This window comes from Dermacentor andersoni, chromosome 2 (genome assembly GCF_023375885.2).
Source record: "Dermacentor andersoni chromosome 2, qqDerAnde1_hic_scaffold, whole genome shotgun sequence".
In the NCBI taxonomy this organism is placed as follows: domain Eukaryota; kingdom Metazoa; phylum Arthropoda; class Arachnida; order Ixodida; family Ixodidae; genus Dermacentor; species Dermacentor andersoni.
In genome coordinates, this window is record NC_092815.1 from 173,514,691 (window position 1) to 173,523,016 (window position 8,326).

At 40.4% G+C, this 8,326-nt stretch overlaps 1 long non-coding RNA gene across 1 annotated transcript; it reads right to left on the reverse strand.

Moving 5' to 3' along the window:
- Positions 1-310: 310 nt before the first annotated feature.
- On the reverse strand, positions 311-7,588 carry LOC129387413 (uncharacterized). Its single transcript, XR_011892597.1, has 4 exons — positions 7,380-7,588; positions 4,644-4,711; positions 2,674-2,760; positions 311-529 (listed from the first exon to the last, which is right to left on the reverse strand). It is a non-coding gene; the product is annotated as an uncharacterized lncRNA (long non-coding RNA).
- Positions 7,589-8,326: the final 738 nt, after the last annotated feature.

The following is an 8,326-nucleotide window of genomic DNA, read 5'->3' on the forward strand; positions in this document are numbered from 1 at the left end:
TTTCAAGGATTGGTTTAAAGTTAAAAGTTTCAAGTTGCTTTCATTTATTGACCAAGACGCAACAGCCACGTTGATCAAAGAAGAGTAAACAAAGGTTCACTTTAAAAGAGCAAAACTTCCTTCACCCTAATCAGGCATCTGAAACTACAACGCCACCGATGAGCATGGTTGAATTCTTGAATGCTCTTTAGCGACCGTGCAACTCCGCAGCCCGCGTTAGCGATCATCCGAAAAACGAGAAGAGAGAGAAAGGGGGCTTTGCCTTAAAGTGCTTAATATCGACACGAAAACGACAAGCATCTTTTGAAGATATTTTTTTAGCATTTTATTTTCTGCGGACTAAACAAATACGCAAGCACTAGGTGTAATGCTAAACAAGCTGTCATTTCACTTGGTCCGTCACATCATACTTGACTGCAAGGCTCCTTGTCGTAGGCTGCAACTTCTACGTCGCAGTTCTTTCGGAATTGCTCAGTACATTTACTTGGAACATTGTCTTCGACTTCGTCCGTTGTCCATAGAATGCATTCTGTGAAAAAAATGAAAAAGGAAGAAATAAAAGCTACTGTATTATCCTCGAGGATCAGTACACCTTACAATTGGCATTCATTCGTTTCCGGCTTTATCGTGCAGCTTACCTCATAGAAACACCAAAAAGATAAATAAGGGATGCATACCATGCTTAGTTACTTTAAAGAGTTTTAGTAAAATTTTTTACCTTCAATAAAACACAAGAAGGACTTAATCTTTTCACAATTATCTAGAGGGTATGGCAGAATGCTTTAACGGTAAACGTTTCCCTTAAATGTGCTCGGATATTTCATCATTACCGACACTACTTGATAAAGAAACGTTTTTGCACATAGCCCGATGCCTGCGGGAAAATGTTAAATAAACTGCTTCACATCTTCCAATAGTGGTACGATTGTAGTAAATCGTGAGGGTGCATTGGCATTACACGTTTGTAGGTGCTATGTATATGAGGGAAGAGTTTTGTTAGGATGCACCAAACATTTTAAAGCTGTCGTGAGGCAGACAGCAGAATTCTAACCCTTCATCCAAATTACTCATGTGGCGGCCATTACGTCTTCAAGAAATCAAAATGCTTAGTGTAATATTTAGCATAGTTAGGCTTATCAAGTTAATTTTTTGCACCTGTATAGAAGCTACTACAAGTTACGGCGACGACTTTGTCTTTATTTGAGTAGTCAAAAAGAATTAACTGTACATGTTTAATAACGACTGCTAGAATAGAAGTGCACGACCGTAATGGTCAGAGTATTGAAGCGCTTTCTTTTGACGAACGGCCTCCTACATTGGTGAACTATTTAAATATACGGACAACGACGCGTGTTTGCTGGCCCAGGTTCAAATCCGTTTAGTCTCACTGACTAGTGTACACATTTGTTAAGGTGCACAATTCTAGCATCACAGCATATCTGTTTACTATTCTGTTCTTCCTCTTCAACAAGATAAACGGCCGGCAATGAATTGTAGGATGGGACGAACTGTTGTATACGTGGCTGTTGAAGAGGAATTAATTCAGTTTATATAAACATTATGAAGAAGAGTTATTGCTTATCACGTTGGCTTAAGGATTTTAGATATGTTATATAATACTTCCAATAACAAATGTTACGGAAGAGATTGCCAAGACAGATACCGCAGTTTTTTCATAAAGGTGTTATTTATTTTTTATTTGAGTCTGACTCCTCTTTAGCTGGTATGCAGAGACGACAGTAAGCTTTTTTTTTCATAAGGTGTCGTTTTCATGGAAATAACTATAGGAAAATGAAGTTTTTGGGTAACTTAGATCAAGCAAACAAACATAAAAACACCTGTAGCTTGTATCACATGTACAAATATCGCCATCTAAATCTTGTGGACCTAATTACACGTCTCCAATAATGAAGTGAAATAACTATCTATTAGGTCAAACGTATCGGGTTCCCTAGCAGACAGTGCATCGAACATATAGTGTCTAGTAACAACATTGGAGGTCCATATGGATTGCGCTTTAGTCACCTGTCTGATTATAAATATAGGGTAAGAAGAGTGTCCCTCCGTTTTGTGACTTACTTAGCGTTACTTAACTTCTACGCACACGAGAAAGTAGGTACACACTATGACAAAATTGTTAACAGTGAAAGTTCATTAGACTGATGATGTTCAGCCCCCTGCGGACGCCAGCGTACGCTCGCACTGCCCAGTATAAGGCAATAGATCGGGACAGTCTCTCGGCAAGTGTTCTAGGTTCGGTGTCTTGATTTGTGTGAAGACAGACGTCGTATTAAGCGATGAAAGTTGTGGCGTACAACAAGGCACGATGTCGCTGTCTATCAAGGTGAGTACCAATAAGGCGAGGATAACATTTGCGATGTCGTTACTACGTGCCAGCAGTCAAGGCCAATTAAATAGCGGACGTGGAAGTAAACAGAAACAACATCTAGGTAAACAATTTGTAAGTGAAGTTTTCTAAAACCATGGGGCCATTAGGTAGGCACCGTACAAATGCACTTGTAAAAGCATCGCTTCCGTGCTTAAAAGAAGTTTGCAGGGGCTGCGTTTATTCTATTTAAATATGTTAGTATCGCAGCCTCAAACATTCTGAATTTAAAAAATACAGACCCTACGTCGGACATACTTGTTGATTATAACAAACAAGTTGCTTACGTGGATTCCCGTTATATGGAATTTCCAACACGGCGCACGTCTGGTAGTCGGCATAGATGGCTCTTGCTTTCTGGTTTTGACCCTCATCTGTAAAATTGTCGAATAAATTTAGGCTCATGGTGCGTGCTGTCCTACTCGGCACAAGAGACAACATTACAGCAAACATAGCTTCTGAAAAAAATTTAAGGTCAATATTGTTAATTCATTAGTTAGCAAAAGAACAAAAAAGACAACTTTGAATATTATATTGCAATTTCTCGTCTGAGGCTTCAATCACCATTATTCTCACTTCATTTGCGGTACCATTTCAATTAGAATAAATGTCGACATTCTCACAATTTAGTAACTACAGAACTCAAGTAAGAAAACTAAATGCGTGAAGAGCGCATTGATACCCGTACAGCTTCCAAAATGAATGTGCAGTTTATTGGCCTGTACACTATCTGCTTGCAATACAACGCCAGAACACGCCATACTTCCATTTGTAAGGAGGTTGCTTCTTTTATGAGAACACTAATACGGGCATTTGATTTATTCTGGCTTGAGGATTGTTACTTTTCCGAAAGGATTTGTTACTCTTCTTCGAACTAAAACACAATATGCCATTGCTTTTAACTTGTAGCCGTCAGCTATGCAATGTGTTTCCGTGAGTCTCTTAACATAATCTTTATGGTTACGAGTTTCGTTTCCGTGATTACTGTAGGACTTGTAATAACTTGGAATATTTTTGGATAGATGGTGTCTAACGACACCATCTATCGACGAGGTGACGCCGATAAATACGATTCGCCTATTCAATTCACGAATGTGCAAGCGTCATCTCAAGCTGCATGTTAGGCATACATGCCTTATCTTTCATTACAGATATGCATGTTACGCATACCCACAATTGAGAGCACTGACATATGGCACTGCGAAGTATTATTAGGTGACCCTGTTTGGTTTACTAGGCCAAAATTTGGCAACACCTTCTGCACCTAGGGTAGATTTCAACGAGCTCGGTGGCCTTTGATTTTTGTTCTGGTGCAACAGGTGCAGTTCTGCACCTGTTCTGCACTGTATAACTAAGTTTCAATACGGATGTTGCACAACAATGGTACGTCTGCCTCGGTGCTTCACTGTGCTCCTCTTCGCTCGTGCATTAATAATTTAGCAATACAATAAACTCTGTGTTATGTGTTCGCCACAATATAGCCGCAAGTGACTATGTTGCAACACTTGCTTCTCTCTTCGAAAGCAGTTGATCTGATGCAATGCGTTCAGTATATGGTCTGTAGCACTCGCAACACTAGACGAATAATGCCACTGGAAACGAAACATATTTAAAAGTAGATTATGACATCTGCATATTAGCGTTTGTTTGCATCTAGTATAAGACCCATTTCTTTTTAATGTGACAGAGGCTGGAGATATCCAATCGCCTGAACAAACGCAGTTGTTGAAAATGATATCACTGCCAAACAACCATTCACTTAGGCTGCCTATTGATTGTGCTATGTCAGTGACCGGTATTGTTATATATTTTACGTCTTGGTACGTATTGCCTACAAAGCAAGCCGCTGTGTAGCTTCTGTAATATGTTAGGATATTCTGAAAGGTGAGCTGATTCTAAGTTAGCTGTCGATATATTTTTGAGAAGGACGATTTATTCTTTCATCTTTATTATATTGATTCCTGCCAATTTTTATTTACCTTTCACTCATGCGTCTAAGCAACGGTTACATTTCCATACATATATCACCTAAATATAGCTTGCTTACTACCAGCCCCACTAATTTTATGGGCTTATTGGCAGCTTTTGTGCCCCGCTAAGGCCATAACTTGTCCTTGTATGTTCCTTCAAGATGTCGCGTTAACCGCGGGTACAAATTCACAATAATCCACATAACAGCGCCGTTTCACTACGCATATTGTTTCGCGTACTATGCTATTACTTCCTAACGCATTCAACTGAGATATTACATATTTACCGTCATCGACAGTGACGAATGCCTTGTCCGGTGCGTCTCCTTTCTTGAAGTGGAACGTGATGTTCTTTCTGAAATGATCATTAGAAAATGTGAGCACTTCCTAAATAAGCGGAAAAATTTTAAAAAAATGAAGAACCATTACCTCTTGTTGCTTGTTATCTTCACATCGGTGGATGTTATCGGTTGTTCATACAAGGTTTGGTCATTTCAAACAATTCATCATGAGGTTTTATTAGCAATGTGTGCTAGAAAAGTGCTCTTAGGTCTGCCAATGTCTTGATGCTTCAATTACTTTTTAATGATGATTTGGAATTTCTGCCACGTTTTCTGGTGCGCGCATTCTCAAAATATATGCCGGAGGGTCCTCCGGCTGGAAGGGAAAGTTAACCTGCGCATTTGGTATTGCTATTTTCTCCGCAGTAAAATAATGTAGCGATAAGAACAAGACAGGAAAGATATTACGTAACGATGTGAAAGGGAAAAATTGTCATCCACCCAAACTGTAGCAAGAACCACAAATAAAACCAATACGGGCTTCTCAAAGAAAGACTCGCATTTGAAGAAAAATTTGGTCCATTTGAACCTGGGACCAACGCTTTTCCAGGGCCGTTGCTCTAGCTGCGCAAAGTCTAATTAATCGATGAATGAAAACACACAGACATTGAATACGGCAAATCAGTTTTGTGGAAGCCTGCAAGGATAAGGCAGGATCATGTAACATTGCAGGCGAAACGGCTGTATGTATGGGCAACTGCAAGCAATATTAAATTATCTAACAAGTAATGTATTCGAGATTAAAGCAAGGAAAAAAAAAAACTCAATTCGAAATCTAATGCTCGGTACAAAATGATCGCATGAAGATTGACTCAGAATAGTTGCGAACATTTTAATTGATGCTATAAATGGCGATATGATAGTAAAATAACTATTGTTCCACTTAATATTATGGACCAAACAAATTTATTGATTGTAATATTAGTGAACATTATAAAACTACTAAACTGAAGGCACATTTATTCGCAGCAAATTTTGTTAGCAATATTTCAGGAAAAAGGTAACCTAATAGACCAGCCTAAAGTTATATGTTTAACTAGTGTGGTAAAACTACATTAAATATGCACCTTTGAAATTGTCATTATGCTTTGCGTATTGGCGCGTTTGGTAGTGTATTTGCGAAATAGCTCACATTTCTTTGTAATTTCATGGTTATTAGTGAAGGCTAGCAAGAGAGAGAGAGAGAAAGGCAAAGGCTAGCAAGAAATCCAGTAATATGCTGGTGATAGCCAGTAGATTGATGCACAAGACTACATGAATCTAGTAGTTTTTACGTTTGTAGACGAATTTATAGCCCGCAGTTATGTCTGCCCAGGCAAGTGTATGCGTGGGCGTCAGTTTACTCTGGAGAGACGGGACCACTTTTACAATTCGGTGCAGCGCCATGATTGTCATAAACAGTGCCCATGGGCGCCTTTCGGCCGGACAAGCGCTGATGTACAATGTGATCTATATCGTACTGGGCTCCAACATTTCCGTTACCCAAAGTGCTATCCCCGCGAAGCATTCCCGACAGAACGCGAATAGCGCAGCGGTAAAGCGGCGGCGGAAGCAGCAACATCTACGCTGGCGGACACCATGATGGTAGGTAGAACACACATGTGGCTCAACGTGCTCATGAAGGGAATTCGAAAGAGTGCAAATGCCATTTGTTCATGTACCGCCGCGTTGTCGACGTTGGTCGAGTTGGGGCGAAGGTTAGCTATAGATACGATGCACTGAAGCAGCGCAGCGCATTTGACATGGAGGACTAATTGGCTGGTCCTCGGTGGTTTGCGGACTACGATGGACAATCGAAGAGCATGATTAATCTGAGGCAGGGGTCCTTGAAGACTGTGGTGCTAAGGCCCCAAACGGCATCGTATTAGCATTTTCCTCATTTTCTGCTTATCAGTAAAAAAGCTTCGCCTGTTGAAAAATTCCTTCTTTTCCGGTATTGAGCTAGGTTTTATCTCCACTGTGGGACAGTTGATCGGCAAGTATAATAATCTGGACCGGTATCCATAAAAAAGGCTGTTACAATAGAATCGCTCATAAGAGAAATAATCAGCCAATCCTGATGCTGTACATACCATTAGAGAAGGGAGGCGGTAAGTAACAAACAGCACTTATGTACGAAGAGATTTGTGATTTCGGTCCCAGAAGCTTAGCACAAGGCAACGTAAACGAAAATTCAATAAGCGCTCGCCCTGTTATACAAATATTCTTGTGGAAATGGACAAGTTTGAAAAGCGCTCAAGATTAGTCAGCCCTCTTCAGCAGAACGCCAGCTTTTCATTATTATATTCTTGAATTCGTAACAATGACGCATAAAAACTGCAGCAAACTGATGCATTGATGAATCCCATTAATTGTCCTCTTTGCATATACGACATACACCTCTACAATAAACCAGGCAAATGTTTATACGACTCCATGATCTTGGTAACTTTTTGAATTCATTTTATTGTAGTTCATTGCTTACGAGGTCATCTAATCTAAGCCAAATTACCATGATATTCGGTATATTTTTTCCAGGGAATTCTACATATGTAGAGGTTGCAGCATCGTTGTCTGTAAGCTGATCAAAGCGTAATACAGAGCATTCATGGTAAGGTATCAAGAAATTTAGGTTTGACCCTTCTGTCAATTGTCTGCTTGAGCGATCACTCAGTCTCATATGGCTAAACGTTCATAACTCACTTCACATGGCCTTTCAGACCCTTGAGAACCCAGACGTAATCAGGAGTTGGTCCATCCTTATGAAATTTCGTTCGGACAGCGGTCAAACAATCGAGATCTCCATCTGCACAAATAAAGGAATGGTATGACATTACAGACATGAATATTTTATGCAAAGCATGCGAAAAGGAGATATGCACGCTTGAACATCTGCTCTGGGAGTGTGGGTCGCTCGGCCCTGGCATTTCCCGGAATCGGTTTTTAGGAATGATCAGATCTTCAGATCATATCCCTGAAGTCCTGGCTGTCCAGTACGCCCGTGATAGGGCTAGGAGGCTTGACCTCCCGGTCCCGACATGGGACTAGCCAGGCAGGTGGCAACACCTTGCACAGGACTAGAATAAAGTTTTTTCCTCCTCCTCCTCCTCCTCCTCCTCCTCCTCCTCCTCCTCCTCCTCCTCCTCCTCCTCCTCCTCTATCGTTGTCAGCATCGAGTATGGCGACGCCGTTCGGATGCTTCTCAAAAACCTGGAAAATAGTACAATGGCATTGAAATCATGGAAAGTAATTATATAAGGGGAGAATAAAAAACCACCGGACAATCATACCTTGAGAACAGTGTGCCGAGAACTTAGGGGGGACAAATATATCATAGGTGAGGAACAGGAAAGCTCAGGGTCTCTCTTCCACCCCTAATCCTTTGTTTGTTTTAGAAGCTCCGAAGCAACGATGTAAGATATCCAAGCGTAGATATCTTATTCACTTCAATATAACAACAGAAACTTATCTCCGAATATTCAATAGGTACACTTGCGTAAAATTACGCTTCATTTTGATTGAGTAATATAATAAGATAAACAAATATCTTTACACCTCCCCTTCCCACATTATAGTGAAGCAAATTACGGCCAGTCAAATTAAGGACTGTGTTGCTAAAGTCAACTAGTACAATAAAGGTTCGGAGAAGT